Here is an 18,732-nt window from a genome sequence, read left to right on the forward strand (position 1 = left end):
CGGGCTGGGGGTGGGGGTGAGGGTGAGGTAGGATAGTGAGGTGTAAGAGACCCTATCAGAGCTCAGCTTTAGCTGTGATGAGCAAGGCAAAGAACTGATGGTTCTCAAATGCAGTAGTAGTTCAAGGCACCAGAACATAAGTCACTAATTAGGGTCTGATCCTTTCCTTGGAATTGAGGTCTCCATGGCTCTGCTGAGCTGCTGGGTTTGAGCAGGCCAAGGTTAAATAGAGGCAGCTGCAGATGAGTCTGGGGCAGTATGTGTACATGTGCATGTGCATAGTGGTTATTGTTAACTAACCTATAGCAAGACTTGTGTAAATCACCTCCCTCTTTATTGTTTTTCCTAGGAAAAGGGGATGGCACTAAGTACCTTGCTTGGCCTGCAGGCCATGAGGGAGAGAGTTGCCTAGAACATTTGGGAGCCTGAAGGAAAAGCCTGACAGGAAAAGCAGTGATACAACAGTAAGTCAGAAGGCAGGCTGAATTCAGCTTCCTCTTCTTGCTGGTACAAGGGAGGAAATAGTGTGGAAAGAGCGGGCTGGCTAAGCTCTGGCTCCTGCTTGTCCTGTTGATAAATAGATGCCTCAGATTCTTATCTTATGGAAGCAGTCCCTTCCCTGCTGTCACCAGAAAATGGCAGGGGTGGGGGGGGGGGAAGGAAGTGGGGAAAAATACTGCATCAGAAAAATAATGGAAAATAACCAAGAAATGGAGGGTGGAAAAATGAAGGCCTTCGGGGCTTTGGCATTTTGCATAGTGGTCCATCCTGGAATTGAATTGAATGCGATCCATGAAATGCATCTTTAAATTAATAGTATGCTGCTGAAAAATTTCAAGCTGGAAACAACTATGACAATCATCCATGGTAGCCTTTCTGTCTTATGGATGAGGCATCTCAGGCCCAGAAAAGCAAAGGGACCCACGTGAGGTGAGGCACACACAGCTGGGGAGGGGCTGACCTGAATCCATCATTCTGCTCCACTTCCCCGTGGTGTGTCCTTGGAATTGTTCCAGGCATGCCAAGCGCATCTGGTTTCCCCCTCTCTGCGATCCTGCCTGTCCCCACCAACCCTTTCACCACAAGTAGAGAGCGGCTCCTGTCAACAGAGAGAAAGGAAGGCTCCTGAAGTCAGGTGTGAAGCCAAGAAGAGAGGGGCCCTCTGTCTCCCCAGTCCTCAGAGTTGTGTTCATTTCAAACAAGATTTGGGCGACATGGTTCAACGCCAGCCAAGAAATAGCAATAATGGTCCCTGATTCCACAGCTAATAAATGCTATTTTTCTTGCACATTTCCCACAGTTTAATCTAACTTGACTTTTCTAGTTCCACCCTCTCTCTCTGTCTGTCTCATCTGTTGCACTCACTGTTGCCAGAACTTTCCGTGTCACTCTTCTGGTCACAAGTCTATAGCACTGAACCCTTTGGGGCTCCCACTGCCTGTGGTTTAAAGCCTAATCTCCTTAGCTTGCTATTCAAGGTCCAGGAGAGATGAGTTCCACTTGTCCTATAGCAATTGAGCTTATAATGAAACACTTCTCTAGAAAACTCCAAGCAGCTGAGCCCCAAACAAATTCTGGTGAGGATCACCCTAGGGTTTGTTAAGAAAACCAAAAAGCCAACCCTGAGACTTCTGCGTTAACATCTGAAGCAAAGTTAAAATGGACTACCCTCAGTGATGGGATGTTGTCCAGCCCTCGGTTACATTTTAAACATTCCATTCATTTACAACTGATACTATTCTACTTTTTGTCTCGAAATTGGCCCTGCCTACTAGTTGAGCTGTGAAATTACACTGGCAAATTTATTTCATTTTTCTAATGACGCTGGTACCCCCTCGATTTTTTTGTTTTGTTTTGGTTTTGGTTTATGCTAAGAAAGGCTTGATGTCCCTTGTGGTAAGGAGAAAATCACCTTAAAAATCTAAATTTTCTGACAGCCTCTTCAATAAATGGTGCTGGGAGAATTGGATAGCCAAGTGCAAAAGAATGAAACTGGACTGCTATTTGTCACCATGTACCAAAGTTAATTCAAAATGGATCAAAGACTTAAGCATAAGACCTGACACAATAAACTGCATAGAAGAAAACATAGGTACTAAACTTATGGACCTTGGGTTCAAAGAGCATTTTATGAATTTGACTCCAAAGGCAATGGAAGTAAAAGCTAAAATAAACGAATGGGACTATATGAAACTTAAAAGCTTCTGCACAGCAAAAGAAACCATCGACAAAATAAAGAGACCACCAACTGAATGGGAGAAGATTTTTGCAAATAGTGCCTCCGATAAGGGGCTAATATCCAGAACATACAAGGAACTCATGCAACTCAACAACAACAAAAAAAACAACCCAATTGAAAAATGGGCAGAGGACTTGAAGAGACATTTCTCCAAAGAGGACATACAAATGGCAAATAGACATATGAAAAAATGCTCAACATCACTAATCATCAGAGAAATGCAAATCAAAACCACAATGAGATATCACCTCACCCCAGTCAGAATGGCTATCATCAACAAGACAAATAGTAACAAGTGTTGGACAGGCTGTGGAGAAAAAGGAACCTTCATACACTGTTGGTGGGAATGCAGACTGGTGCAGCCCTTATGGAAGGCAGTGTGGAGGTTCCTCAAAAAATTATGAATAGAATTGCCATATGACCCAGCAATCCCTCTCCTGGGTATCTACCCCAAAAATATGAAAACATTTATACATAAAGACACCTGTGCTCCAATGTTCATTGCAGCTTTGTTTACGGTGGCCAAGACATGGAAACAACCAAAATGTCCTTCGATAGATGAATGGATAAAGAAGTTGTGGTATATATACACAATGGAATACTATTTGGCGGTAAGAAAAGATGATATATGAACATTTGTGACAACATGGATGGATCTTGAGAGTGTAATGCTGAGCGAAATAAGTCAGACAGAAAAAGCAGAGAACCATGTGATTTCACTGATATGTGGTATATAAACCAAAAACAACAAAAGAACAAGACAAACAAATGAGAAACAGAAACTCATAGACACAGACAATAGTTTAGTGGTTATCAGAGGGTAAGGGGGGTGGGGGGTGGGAGATGAGGGTAAGGGGGATCAAATATATGGTGATTGAAGGAGAACTGACTCTGGGTGGTGAACACACAATGGGATTTATAGATGATGTAATACAGAATTGTACACCTGAAATCTATGTAATTTTACTAACAATTGTCACCCCAATAAATTTAAAAAATAAATTTAAAAAAAATCTAAATTTTCCTATATATAAATTAGGCCTCTAGGCTTGGTGAAGTTGGGCTCATTAGTTAATGGATTCGTGATGATGGTCCTTGCAAGTGAATTCTGAAAACTGGGGACATATTGGAGTGATTCAGAACTGAGAAAGAGCCAACTGTTTATTTATGTGTGAGATGTACCTCTTACCCTCAAGCCCAGGACACTGGTAAAGGCTTTGATTAGGGGGAAGGAAAAGCATTTCGCTTCTCCCTGCCCAGCAAAGGCTCCTGCATCTCCCACCCCAGTTCTCCATTTTAAGGGAAAGTACATTAGAAAGAATGAATTCTTTTCCCCTCCTTTTTTTTGTTGACTTATTTTTTGTTTGTTTGTTTTCACTCTCTCATTCAACATTTCCTTAACATGCTCTAGTCCATCAGCAAGATTAAACATTAGAAGTCTCTTAAACTGAACAAAATGGCCTTTCAAATTACTTCCTTCCTTTCAAATCCCCCCATTCTGTTTTGTTTAATAAATAGCTCTTCGACCTTTAGTTCTCTCATTACAGCCTATTAGTCTTCCTGCACTATGTTCTTACTTTGGGGCTAATCACGCAAGCTCAGCCTTTGCTGAAAGAAATGAGTTCCTGTAGGCAAATGAAAATGTGCTTTCACATTCTAGAATATTAATTTAAGTCTAGAGATGTAGTGTGCATCACTGACAGTTTAGGGCAAATTTTTCTCCCAGCAACCATTCACAGGAAACTCGAGGATCTAGGCCATTGCTTTTGTAAGTAGTAACTTGAAATACATTGGTCTGTTGGGCCTGTAATTTTGTTTATGTGACAATTACATAAGAAGAGTTCAAATCACTTCACTAATTAAGAAAACGAAACCAAGACAACCAGTCTTGAATGCCGTCCTCCACACACTCTAGCCAATTGGGACTTGATATTGTTTTTCTTTTAGCAACAATATTCTGAACAGTGGTTCCTATTTTTATTAACAGGTCTTAGTCTGTTTTTTTTCCCATTGTAGTTTTAGTTTTTAGCATGTTTGTTGAATGAATAACTAAATAAAAAAAAGAGCCACTCCTTTTCTCTTTATGTAGATGGAGTGACAGAGGCCTAGGAAAGCTCTGCCGTGCCCAGAGTCTCACACACTAAGGCTTTGGACCCCTGGGTCTAATCCTCTGATTAGGCCATGAAGGTAGAGCTGCAAAGTTATTCTTATTCAGGCGCTCATGTAAGATACATTAGGACTGGTCTGTCAGAGAGATTTTTAAAATTATGAATGGGCCATATAGGTGGGAAAGATTTTAGTGTCGAATGTCACGGCGTTTGAATCTTGGCCATAGCCCTCTCTGGCTATGAGAACTTGGGCAAGTCATTTAAATTCAATAATCCTCATATGTAGAATTGGGATAATAATACCTACTTCATAGGATCAAATGAGCAAATGGGAGGCGTTGTTACTATTATCGGAAGTATTATGATGTAGCTCTCTAATTATCCTTGACTTTAAGAAGAATACTCAATAATTTGTCATGTTGGAATCGCATGTGTAAAGAGATAACACCATAATGCTTAATTGACAGTTCTCCCCAGATTCTTTGTGATAGCACCATAGCATTCATTTATAACTGTCAGTTGAAACAGACTTGGGGCAGAAAGGAAGAACACAGGCTAGTCACTAAGATAGTACCGAAACAGAGAAGTCTTGTTTCTATTTTGACCGTTAAGTTCTATAGTGGCATATTTCAGTTGTCTGAATTAGGAATTTATTTCTGGCACGACAGTTTATCCTCATTCAGATATTTTCTTCCTCTGTGTTCTGATGCTGGAATAGAAAGTGTGTCAAAAGTCTGTATGACTAGGAAAGAATTTAAAATGAATCCCAAACCATCTGTATTGTTCGTGCCTGCTTGGAACCAGATACCCAGTCAGCTCAAGGGAAAAATAAAAATAGTCAAAATGGTTGTCTGGCCTCTTTCAGAAAAACAATATTGTCTGATTTTTAAAAATCCTTTTGAGAGTTAATTCTTTCCACGTTTTGTGGATGAGTCATAGTCATTCCATGAATGTATTCTGTATTGAGAGTGACTAATGGATACAGTTTCAAATGTCAGTGTCCACACATGGAGATTACTGACAAGGTTAAACCAGATCCGAGGGCTCTCAGACAAAGTCAGATCATGGTACCCTCTGAGGTGGCATAAGCAGAATCAGCATGAAGTACAAAAGATTTGCCCCTTACAGAAATAACTCAACCACTAGGGAGGTTTATTCGTGGTTGGTGGTTAAACTGGAGCATCTATTAGAACTCCCGAAAAAAGACTAGCTTGTAACTAGTATGAGACAGGCTATGAGTTAGGAAGTTATAACGTGTCTGAGAAAATGTCCTCACAGAATATTCTTATATTATAACAGGGACTGCATAGAGACCAGATAAGGTCTCTATCTTCCACCGGAAGAATTTGCTAAAGTTTCTCCAACACTAAGGAAAGGGGGAAAAAAGACTCTCTCTTTGAAGGGCACAACTATTCCTGTAGCCTGAAATGTGTTCTTGGGTGGAATTTGGAAGAATTCTCTAGTCTCTGTTGCAGCCTAGATGGCACATTTCATGGGACTGTCTAACTCCATTAATCCTGATAACGTGCTCACAGGTCATCTTTGATCACTCATTTGCTTTGCTCACTGTCCTGATACCAGGAAGGGGATAACCTGGGCGACACTCACAGCATCCCCCACTGCATGTGACTATATTAGCTTCTGGTTAACAAAGTATCCTCACAGGATTGGGGGCACATGGCTTGATTCTGCAGCGCTATAAGACTTTTGATAGAACTGGTAAAATAGAGGTTCTCTACCTCATAAGCCTGATCAGACTATGAGACAATTATGGCCCTATGAAGCCCTGCCTGAGAAGTCAGTTTTTGGATTGCCCTCTCTTTTCCTTCTTTTTTCAATATAATCTTTACTGAAACACCACCTGTTTTTGGCCGAAACATATTCCTCAGAAGGAACTTAAACAGAAAATGTGAATTCCATTGATTAAAAAAAATATATCTATCACGGTAAACTTGGTACACACTAAATTAAATGCACTATTATGATTAACTCAGGCGAAACACCTAGCCCCTGAAGGAGAAATGGTTTGGGAATTGTCTGTTGTCACTTTCTTGGGTATTACCAATCTTGCTTAAACTCATCCAGTTACCCAATTATCTGGTCCCTGGGATACTGACTCTAATAACCTGCCACTTACAGTGAACTTTGGATGAACTTTGCTCCATTATCAAATGATGGCAGCCATGAACTCTTTCTTCTGAGGCACACTGTTTTCTGTGTGATCTCCAGGTGAGTGATGGCATTGATCGTATATATCCTCTAGACTAGAAAATGTGTTACACTTATCTATAACCAGCTTTGTAATGTGACAGATGGACCAATACAGCATGGGGGTAACAAGTTGTGGGTATTCTAAACGAGGTCCTGGAATGAACCTCTGAGCAACTGCAATCAGTTGTTTCCATCCATTCTGATGGATTTATGCAATGAAAGGGGGGCAGAGATGGCAGAGAGTGGGAAAATGCTATGTTATCGATCCTTGGGAAGTAGCAGCTTGGTATGGTGGAAAAAGCACTGAACTGAGAATCAGAAAATCTAGTCATAGTGCTACTTTTTAGCTGAGCAAACTTTAGCAAGTGGTTTTCTCTCGCTGACTCTCAGTTTCTACTCCTGTAAAAGGAGTGGTTAGTTGAGATGATCTCTATTGGATGAGAGATGGGGGAAAGGTGGCCAGAAAATTGGAAGTGGAAAATAGCCAATCTCAGAAATATAAATGCGCAGATTAACTTGACTATAAGGTGAAATTTAAGACCATAAGTTTGGATAAATTTTTAGGAGGGTGTAGATGGGTGAAAAATTCAATTCTGTTTACAAAGGAGGGCTGGCATCCTGGAGTCTGAAACTCTATCTCTGATGTGCTCTGTGTGAAGGCAACTTCATCTTTCTGAAAACTCCCTCATCTAGAAAATAGAGAGGCAGTGATCATTTATACACAAGCAGGAACAGCATATTATTTATAGAACCACCAGGAATTAAGATGCCTTCTGTTCAGGTTGTGCCTCTGTAATCTCTGGCAGTTTGAAAAGAGGAGGCAGAGGAGGGTGTGTAAAGCAGGGGAAGAAGGTCATGTCCGTGTGCTGGGTATGCTGTTCGTGTTTTTTGGTGAGAATGCTCTCATGTAGCAGCGACCCAGGATCTGATAGGCCAACTGGTTGTAATGAAGGAACTGTATCTTAACAGTGAGCAATGGAAAACTTGGAGCTGCACAAATACTTCATCATCACATTGTGTGTTACATTGGATTATGCTCAAATGACGAATGAAATTCCTGAAGACAGCACAGAACAGGGCAAAATACTGTGACTAAGAGGCTGGTGTAGGCCCTAGTCCTTGTACTGCCATTACCTTGTTGGCTGACCTTGGGCAAGTCACTTAAGAGCTCTGGGTTTTAATTACTTCAACTGTAAAACAGGGAAAGGAGAAGACTGAGATGATTTCTGTGGTTGCTTCTTTCTAGCTGTGAGATTAGACTTCATGATTCTTTCATCTGCCTATGAATCAGCCTTGAATTCAATGATATTCCTAAAAATATTCATAAAAACCCTTTTCAAAAACTAAACTCTAGCCTGAATAAATACATCCACCCAGCTGCATTCAAGACTTTTCAGAATCCTTCCCATATGACCTCGCATCATTACCAGCCAGGTCTCTAATCACATCAGCTTGCACATATATCATTTCCATCCACACTTCCAGCATTTGCTTTTGCTGTTCCCATTTCTACAATAGCCACACGAGAAAATATTACATATAATTCAAAGGACAGTTCCATTGTAATTTCTCTATGAAGATAAATTGTTCCCTGGTTTCTCCTTGGAGGCTCCCTCACACCATGTTTCAGCATATGTCATATTGCATGCATAATTATGGAGTTTACATCTGACTGTCAGATTGTTGGTGATTTGAGGGCAGGGATTGTGTCCAGTGCTGTCTAGTCCCATGCTTGTCAGAAGGTAAGAGTCACAAAGAGACCCAATGTTTCTTCAATGAACTGCAATGGTGGTGGTTTTCAGAATCAAGATTCACTGATTTTGGGTTCTCAATGCCAACCGTTAGTCTAGGCCTTGCATTGTGGGCATGTTACCCTATTGGGACTCCTTGACCCTGCTGAAGTTGAAGGGGGCTTCTTGTAGAGCTTCTGAGGGCCAGTTGAAAACGAGTGATCTCTGACCCCGTATTTTACTTCTCTATAAAATTATTGGAAGTTCAGTAATGATTCTGAGCTGCTATAAGCCGCACATGAGTATGGCTAAATTTCACATGGGGAAGAAGACCAAAAGTAAATTCTCTCTGTGTGTATCCATTGGGAAATCAGGGTCTATGAACCCCACATTACTCCGACTGATATTTCTCAGTGGAGGAGTGCTATTGCTATTTTGGGTGGGTTACTGATTTATTGTGCAGGAGTGTCCGGCTTAGTGCAGGATATTTAGCATTCCTAAGCCTAGTCCACCAAAAGCCAGTAGAAATACCCACCTCCTAGTGTTTGTGACAATAAAAAGTACCCCTCAGTGAGATGGCACTGCCTCAGATTGGGAACCATTGATTTTAGAAGAAACCATAAGGCCTCCCATATTGTAAATACCATTTTCCAGACATGCAAGTTTAAGTCCAAGATCTTCTAACCCTAAAGACATTGATTTACTGTCAACCCTTGTTCAGGACTAGGTATCAACAAATTAAAAGTTATTTTTGACTGACAGGGACTGGAAGGATGGAACGCTTATTTCTTCATTTGTACAGAATGTATGGTTTACAAGGAATTTTAACAAATGCTATCTCATTTGCCCTTCTTATGATATGAGGGACAGTTTCCATTTCCCCTATTTTAAAGGTAAGGAAGCTGAGTCTTGAAGAAGTTGTATGGTGCTGGCTCAAGTCTCGTAACCCTGTCAATGCTGACACTGGAAATCAGGTCTCAGCTGACTCCTAGGTCATCCCACACCCCACAAAATAGCTAGAAAAACAGAGGCAAAAGTAGAGTTATGCATTCCATAATGGCCTTTGGTGTTGGTGGGATATGTAGCTAGTTGACCAAGCTGGAAACTAAAGGTAAAGAATATATACGTGTACATATACGCACAAACATATATATGTATACTTGGCTGCTATCTTAGCCTTCCCAACTTATTAGACATATCATATTAAGTGCTAGATGCCCATCAACAGCTTAGCACAAATTAAAATCCACAGTGAAATAGATGAGTACTGTGGTGTACTGTATTTATGACTAATTTGGTAAGGTAGGTTTAATGACAAGAAAACAAATTTCACACATGATTTTGAAAGTTTTAGTCTGACTCTTGACCCAAGCCCACCACCGGGAAATGATACTCTTGAAGCTCTTCCTCTCAGCCTTAAAAGCTGTCTAGATCATCACTTTGAGTAAAAAAGCTAGAGCAGAAGCCAGAAGACTCCACTGAACAGTAAAGATGTAGAGGAATGACTTTCGTTGCCTTAGAAGGTGCTGGATCCTGCACCAGCCTCCATCCATTTCTGGCAACGCAGGCCATTCACACATTTTGGGAAACACAGCACAGTGGTCCTCATAGCACTCAGTAGCCTGCAAAGCACCAACATTCAATACTGAACCATCGAAACAATTGATCAATGGCATCATTTACAAAAAGATAAGAGCCATCTTGTAGGAAGACAATGCAGATACCTATACAGCTTCACCAGAACCACAGACCCAAGGTTCTAGCCACCCTCTTCATTGCTTTTTTTAGGCAGAAAATATAGATGAAATGGAAATTTCCCAGAAAAGAGGCCTGTGGGCTAATTGGCCCATAAATGACACACAGCAGTTATCTGAGAGACTCATGGTTTTCAAAGAGGCAGTGTAGCATGATGGTTAAGAGCACAAACTATTTGCTGTATGAATTTGGGAAGGTTATTTTACTACTTTGGGATCCAGGTTTTTCACCTGTAAAATGAGGACAATAATGTTACCAACATTATAGGGTCATAGTAAATGTAAATAAGAATTTGCTATCACCTTCGTCATTACTATTATTGTTACTGGGTGAAATGTTGGCACGAAATGTCAGAGCTTCCAACAAGTAATGATGGAAAACTAAGACTCTTGATTGATTTTTGATTATTTGGGCTGAATGAAGTTGAGTATGGATTATTCACGCCCTTGTCACCATTTCATAGAATGCTATTGTTTACGGGACTTGAAACACTACTTAATCCAAATTTCTTGTTTTAGAGATGAGGATGATGAAGATACGAGCGAGGAGTTTAATCCTTGCCCAAATTCTTACAGCAAGGGTTCTGGGGTTTTGAATCTTTTTCTTCTGACTCATAGTTCCAGCCATGAAATTTTTACCTACTGACTGTCCTTAACCAGTAGTTCTTTCACCTGGGAGTGCAAAGGGAAATAATCTGAAATCCAAAAACCTCCATTTTCCCACTCTGAGCAGCTCTGGTAAAAAGTTGGTAGCAGAGGTTAAACTCATTGACTAAGTAAGTTTTTATGACTAATAAAAAGATGCATGATGTTAAAAGATGCAAAGAGCAGTGGATTGAGAGAGAAGAGGCTCAAGTGTCACTTCTGCCTCTGTTATTAACTTGGGTGGCTATTCACAGCCTCAATTTCTCTGTTTGTAAAATGAGAGAGTAGGGTTATGTAGTTGTTACAAGATATTGGCACAATAATATATTATACTATAAATATAATCTCTAATGAATAGTTATGTCTTTACAATTATGAAGACCATTTTGTCATTAGAATGTTCAAACACCTGGATGCATTTTTTTTTAAAAATTTGCTGATTATTTAAAAATCAAACAGAGAAAAACAATTTTAAAAAATGAACAGGGCCTTGGACACCAGCTTGCTATTTGTAGGAAAGTTTATTGGGTTGGACTATTTTGCCTTTGGCAAAAGAAAATCAGTTAATTCCAGGCATTTGCTTACTTACTGACTTGCTAGGATAGAATGATCTATTTTTTCTTTCATTTTTGTCAGTAATCACCAGTTAAAACTCTTAAAACAATTATCCCTAGAAAAGGATAATATTCTGTGACCTGTGAGACTGTGATGTCACCAGGTCTCCTCTAACTACTATATGTGTTTTCCTCTAAGTTAAGCTCCTTCTGAATTTAGGAACAATAGCAATTGCCTGCAACAGTTATGAAGGCCAATCAAATACTTTCTCAAGGAAGTAACAAGTACGTCTTTAAAGTAAAAATGGAAAATAACACACAACTCCATTTAAGCACTGTATTTATGAAATGCAAGACCCTTGGGCTGATGTGTCCCCTTGTTCCCTGGATGAGGGAAGCAAGATACAATTCTCAGGGGCAGTCTGCCTTGGCCATCACTGCCTATGCCCCCAGCGGGGCTTAGAGTGGTTGCCAGGGTAAGATTTGATGTTCTGTGTTTGTCTCCTGTTTTATTTGATAAAGGAAAATGTCACAGGGAATCCTCATTTCTCTGGCTAGATGAGCACATGGCATGAACTGACCTGGAACGATGGCCTGAGCTCAAATATTTATTGAGCACCCATGTGCCAGGCGATAGAAGTTCCACTCACCCAAAGACCATGACATTTCTGTGCCAATATAGGACAGTCCTCAATTATTTTGTTGATTAAGTGAAAGATTGCAAGCACCAGTTTCAAAGCTACATTGTCAGTTCTCATTATTTCCTGTGATGTAAAACCAGTGAAATCCCTCAAGCTAAGGACAGTGAAAATTAAACTCTTTGCAGCTCTGAGGTAATATATTTTTCCCCTTCTAAATCCAGGCCCTTCCATGAGATAAACAAGTCTCATGAAATAAATAAACCATGATTTCCATCAAAAGGTGTTTATTATTAAAGCCAGCATGACCTACTAGAGGCCAGAATTGACAATCTCACTAATTTCCCCTTTAGTAATATAATTCCATATGCAACAGAGGCCTAAAAATGGCATGCTTAACCAGCATCAGGGGCTGAGGGTACATCTCAGCTATTTCTCCGGCAGAACATCCTATAAGTCAATATCCATGCCTTTGTTAAGACTTAATAAAGGCTTAACAAAGGCAAACTAGGTCCTTAAGAAAGGAAATAACCTGCCAGAGCTCCTGGAACTAGAGATAGCATCTAGAGCCCTTAGCCGTACTCAGCTTGATTTCTTAAGTGCTTTGCCAATAAATAAATAAATAAATAAATAAATAAATAAATAAATAAATAACTTGATTGAGATTTCAGGATGAATAACAACCATAATAAATACAACTAAGAATGATCTTACGGAATAGCTTCTTTTGCAGGCTTATTTTCTATAGTGCCTGAACATTGTATTAACCATTGTGTTGTAAGAGAAAAATATTTAAGAATCAAAATGGTAAACCATTAAAAAAAGGTATGGCTGCATTTGTGCCATCTCCCGACCCAGTCAGGGAACTGTAAGAGCACTCCTACTTGAGGCATAAACACTGTAGATCAAGGTGCCGGGTAAGCAGTAGATGTTATCTAGGTGCTTACGGTTCTACTCACAATCCCAACAGATTTTACCTTAGAGAATGGATGGTATAAAAACCTCTTACTTAAGGTCAGAAACCTTACTGTAACTGCAAGAATTCATTTTTTTAATCAGTTTCTTTTATTTGGGTTAATCAATGCATGAAATAGAATTATTTTTATTCTTATTGATTCATGAGATGTGTAGAAGCTCGTTTCAATTAGTAGTTAGTAAAAATATTCCTTTTAAATGATCTCCCTTCCCCACTCATACTGAGGAATACCCATAATACTTCTTAAATCATCTCTGAACTCCTATTATCATGACAAGATGATTATTGACAATTGATTTAAAACTATTAGTTAAAAAAGTTAAAGCTGTTTCAGAACCACTCAGACTTCCTAGTTTTTGTTTTTGTTTTATCTTGAAGCAAATATCCAGGGACAAATAAACTAAATCACAAATAATATTTCAATTCATTGTACCTAACCAACCAGAAATTTCCACAACTAAAACATTCTTTTCTTTAGCATTCTACATTTCAGTGAAAAATGACAACAAAAGCAAATTACATTTATAACAGGGATTAGAAACATTCAGAAATGCATTCAGTTTAAACTACCCTATTTGTTTATTAGTATCCTATCCTATCCTATCCATCTTATCCTATCCAACCCTATCCTAATGAAATTATCAGGCATTACAGATTCAATCATGCTCCTTACAAAGTACTTTCATATACCTACACTTTGAGTCTCACAGTCGCCCTTTGAGATAGGTATGGAAATTCTCATCAACATTTTACAAATGAACAAATAGAGCTATAGAGGGCCTTATAATGTCACCAAGTAGTAAGTGGCACCCAAACTAACTCCAAGTACTGTAGTCTTTCCATATTTATCATACTATACTTACTAAGATAAGATGCACATACATATCCACATATACATGTTATTATATGTAGATGTGATATATATATATATATATATATATATACTCACGGGTATATAAGAATTTTCAAGTTATTTCTAAGTTGGAATTCAAGACCCACCATGGAATATTTTATTCTATGGTAAAATGGAATCCATATGAAGCAAACCCCAGAGTTCACCAGCTCCTTCAATGAGTCATGTGCTCTCTTTGCTAGCCTTATTGTCTTGCTCATCTTTGGGCTTCTGCGGATGTTCTAGGCACAAGTGGCTTTTTCTCCTTTCTTGGCAGAAGTTTCAAAGCACAGTCCCAAGTCCTTTTCCTCAATTTCAAGTTCTCAGTTGCTGTGAAAATTTTTTTTAGCACTTTCTAAAGCAACATTGTTCAATAGAACTTTCTGTAATGCTGGAAATGTTCTATATTTGCACTGTCCAATAAGGTAGCCAGTAGCCATATATGGTTGTTGAGCACTTAAAATATGGCTGGTGTGATTCTGGAACTGAATTTTTAGCTACATGTGGCTAGTGACTACAGTATTGAATAGAGTAATTCTATGTAGTTTAAGATTCTGGTTCATAGGACCCAGAGAACCCTAGCAAGAGCGTCCTTGCAGAATGACTCAGTGAGGGTACAACAGAAGTTACGTATTTAATTATGCGTTATATCTTAATTAGTTCTAGAGGGGGTTTGAATCATAATGTTGGTAAGCAGTAAAAAGGCATATAGTGATCTTTAAGTAAGGATAACAAATAGGGGAACTATATAGTGGTAAATATTAAGAGAAAGAGCAGAACAGTGCTATTTGAATTGAATTGAATTTGGGCTGAAACAGAGCAAAAAGAAATGAATAGGACATCAGGTTCTTCTGTATGTTAGAGTGGACTAGAACTCTAGGACCATCTCCAATGAAATTATCTATTTGATAGAACTGTGAAGACTCAATAACATGATTTAGCACAGTGCCTAGCCATGTGGTAAGCATTTGATAGATATTAGCACTTATAATGACCATTTGTTTCTGCCTACAAATTTTTAAGGCTTCTTCCAAGCCCCTAAGAGAACATAGGAAAGTGCTTAGGGTAATTAATTTTGGAAAATTGTTTTGTTGGGAATAGATCACAGAGAGGAGATAGGGACAACATAAAGGCAAGCAGAGAAATGTCACACTGCCATCCCCATTTACAAATGGCTGCCATAGGGAGAACTGTTATTGAGAAAAATGGGTCAGATGTCTCAGGTATGTTGGGTCAGACACCACTGGAACAGTGAGACCCAGAATGGAAAGAATAGGAAGAAAAAGTAGCTAAGAGGACTGCTTGTATTTTAGGTGTTTTTATTTGTGGTATGTTACTGAATATAGTTCAGTAATGGTGATGTTCTTATCAAAGATAACCAAAGAAGGCAGCATGGAAGAGTATTGGCGGCACCAGGGGTGTAGTGGAAAGTGCATTGGCCCTGGAATCAACTCAGTTAGGTTCCAATCCTAACATTTCAGTCACATGACTTAGATTAATGTCCATCTTTTGGTCCCCAAATACTCCTTCTTGTGAAACAACAGTGCTGAATGACTTTAAGGTTATTCCTGCCCTAAAATTCAAGAGTACAGCTTTGAATATGAAAACACCTGTGGGCTCTAGACCTTCAGATTCCTTGAAGCTCTTCTGCTTTTTCAGGAAAGTCTGCTGTGTTAGTCCTCTAACTTGTTCTCGGAATTCTGAAGTTCAAGTTGTGTGAACAACGGTATCTCAAGCAGCATGCACAGAAGCAGTTGGACTGGTGGGAGTGAGTGACAATGGGTGGGTGGAAAGAGGAAAGGGTTGGAAGAGAGAGTAGTGTGTGTGAAAAAGAAAGCAGTGCTTCCTCCTTTGATGTTCTCCTGCTATATTCCCCAATGACAGCAATATGTAATAACAGGTATATGTGTATGTGCATATATATATGTGCATCTTATCTTAGTAATTATATATGACATATAATGATAAATAGCTTGGACTTTGGAGTTAAGCAGACCTGAATTTGAGTCCAACCTCTGAATTTGAGATACCTAACTTCAGTTTTCTGTGATACTTATGGTTAGCAGGCATTGTGAAGTTTAAATGAGATATTACCTACAAGATAGTAAGTGTTCAGTAAACATTCTCTTAACTTGGTCTCCCCAAATTGGCTTAATTCTTTTCCCATCTGACCCATAAAATAAAAGGCTAGTCAAAGAAACAAACATGCAGGGCTGCTTAGAGATCTTTATCTAGAGGATGTAAACAAGGTGCGGGGTGGGGGGAAGGGGAGCGAAAGTGGCTGAAGAGAGAAAAAGCCATAGCCAGGAATAGGAAGCCCAGTCCCTCCGTTAATGAAGCCTCTTCCGTGATGTAGCCTCACAATTCTTTGGTTTCCGAAAGCCACAGAAGTGTTTTTTTAGAATAGCACCCCTAACTGCTTTCCCAACACTTTACCAAGTGTTGATTCACCGGAAGATTCACCGCGCAGGCAGAGGAAACAGAACGAGGCACAACACGTTTCCTGGTCCCCACCCGAAGTTTGCTAAGCTGGATACGCGCCCTGCTCCTCTACCCAGGAGTACGGGGAAGCTCCTTCCAAGTAGAGTCCGGGGGAAGGAAGAGCACCTTTACCAGTCTCTCTACGTCGATGCTTCCGCCTGACCCCCTTTACTGGGTTCTAACGCAGTTTCTGCTTGTGGGAAATGCTGGCAAGCGGTGAGCCGCCAGTGTCCTGGCAGGTTAGCTTCCCACCTCGGAGAACTTTCAGCACCGCGGACAGCACCATCGCCGCAGTTTGCTCGGCAGCCCAGACTCCTGCTTGGGGTTATCCTGCCCTAATGTTCTCCCGGACCCCTTATCCCAGGGCGGGGTGGGGGCCGTGAAGGGGGGAGACGGGTTATCATTTTGTGGTCCTTGGTCAACTCCCTCCAGTGACTGGCCCCGCAGTTCCGCGAGAATCCCTTCCCCAGAGCCGGTTCCTTTGCATCTCTCAGTTCAAGACCTCACTGAACCTAGCTTAGAACAGGTAGTGGGGTCAGGTGTGCCAGGAGCAGACGAGAGCCCTGCTGCTCCAGCCTTCCACCTCCCCCTTCCTTTCGCTTCTAGTCGTTTGGCGACTTCTGTCTTACTCTTTAATCACAATATAAAATACACAATGGGGGGGGGTCAGAAGGGAGAAGGAGATTTGGGGCTGCGTCTTGCGAGGCCACACTGCCCTACTCTGGCCCTCTGGACTCGTAGGAAACTGCTATGCTTTAGAATGGGAGAGGAGAGGAGGTTCTGACCGGGTAAATAAGTAAGGGCCAGAATGCTTTCCCGGGGCTGCCCTTTCTGGCCAGGGACCTTTCCTGGACACGTCCCCCATCACGTCCTCCTCTCTGCCGCCGGCGTGTCTCCTCTCTCTGGGGACAGATGTCCCTCAGAGCGCACTGGCCTGGTTAGGGCACTGGGCTCAGCTGGAGTCCCTTTGAAGAGTTTGCTCTCAGGTAAAAGGATAGACGTTGTCCCCTCCCTCCCCTCGGGCTGCGGCAGGAAAAGCCTTCTCCTAGGCCGAGAACCGAGAGCCGGGTGTGTGCCAAGGCTAGGAGGAAAGGAGGGGCCCGGCGTCTGTGGACACCCGGGCGGCCCGGACACTACTCGTGGCTCCCTCCTCCGCCTCTCTCCCGGGCGGCGCCGAGGCTGCATTTGCTCCAGTCCCGCCTGGCAGCTCCCATGAGTCGGAGCCCGGCGTCCCCAGACCCTGGACGCTGTCCTGGCCTCATTCCGGGCCAGAGCCTGAGAGACCCCTACGCATCTCCTTCCTTCCTTCAGGGGCCCCTTTCTGGAGGGCGCTCTCTGCCCCCGCGCCATGTTCCTGCTTCCTCCCTCCGGGTGGCTCCGGTTCCTGGTTCATTCAACCAGAGACGATCGTCCCATTTGCGGCGGTCCAGGTGAAACACAGGGGGCGCAGAGAAGGACAGACTGCAGTGAAGAGGGAATTACACTCACCTGAGGGCTGAAGGTGATGAACTGGCTCCCGGGGCTGGTGGCTGGCGGTCCGGACGTAAAGCGCCGGGCTCTGTCTCTTCCACTGTGATGCGCGGTGCTAGTGGCAAAGGAAGATAGAAGGCAGCCGCTGTTGCTGAACAGCTCCTCAATTATTCAGATCGCCCCCCCCCAAACACACACTCCGCACCCCTCCCTGCGGCCTGTCAGTCCTCCCTCCAGCTCGCTAGTCTCCGCCTTCCAGGAGTCACGTGGGCGGCCCAATCCCTCACATTACAGAGCCGAAGCTTCTCACCAGAAGACCCCGCACGCAGGCACTCACTCGCTCACTCACTCGCCCACTCACTCATTCGCTGTCTGCCACTCTCAACATCTCCTTGGCCTACTGAGCCTCCGGGTGCCATTTCCAGTATGTCAGGCTGTCCGGAGGCTGAGGGGGCCAGAGATGGACAGTTCTCTGTCCTGGGAAAGCAGGAACAGGCAGGACTTTGCAGTGTCGAAGTGTTGAGGAAGCATCTGCCAGCAGCTCTGAATGAGCTGTCTATTCAGACCGGCTTCCTGCCCTCTGAACGCTTACCGCTCTCCTGGAAGAGCCCTTGCTGCTCTCAAATTTCTTCCACCGTCTTGGCATTATTGAAAAGAAAGGATGGGAGAGACTGATTTCCTCTCTCCTTCTAAAAAAGACATGATCCTATTCCTTCAAAGCTCAAGTAGCCCGTTTTTCTTTGTGTTTTCAACGTCTTATAAGTGGAAAGACCGTGGATTTGAGAAGTGAAGACCCACAGCAGGAATTCCAGTCTGTGTGAGCTTGTGTTATTTCACTTCTCCTAGCCGTTCTTTCATCTGGAAAATGACAGGACTGCTATGATAATTAGAAATGATAATGTTCTTGACATTGCCTAGCCCAGTGCTGTACACATACTGAGAACTCAGTAAATGAGAGTTCTTCCCCTGACGGTTAAAATAAATTTCAGAAAATAAGAAGGTTATGATTTGTGCCTGTGGAATGGAGGTATCTT

General features: G+C 41.8%; 1 protein-coding gene across 1 annotated transcript in view; it reads right to left on the reverse strand.

The window, feature by feature from the left end:
* Window positions 1–17,966, reverse strand: part of SLC7A14 (solute carrier family 7 member 14) — a 99,546-nt gene extending 81,580 nt beyond the window's left edge. Inside the window, exon 1 of the mRNA XM_019735313.2 lies at window positions 17,717–17,966. The gene's annotated coding sequence lies outside the window, so the exon portion shown is untranslated. The remainder of the gene's footprint in view (window positions 1–17,716) is intronic.
* Window positions 17,967–18,732: the final 766 nt, after the last annotated feature.

Source organism: Rhinolophus sinicus, linkage group LG01, assembly GCF_036562045.2.
Source record: "Rhinolophus sinicus isolate RSC01 linkage group LG01, ASM3656204v1, whole genome shotgun sequence".
NCBI lineage: Eukaryota > Metazoa > Chordata > Mammalia > Chiroptera > Rhinolophidae > Rhinolophus > Rhinolophus sinicus.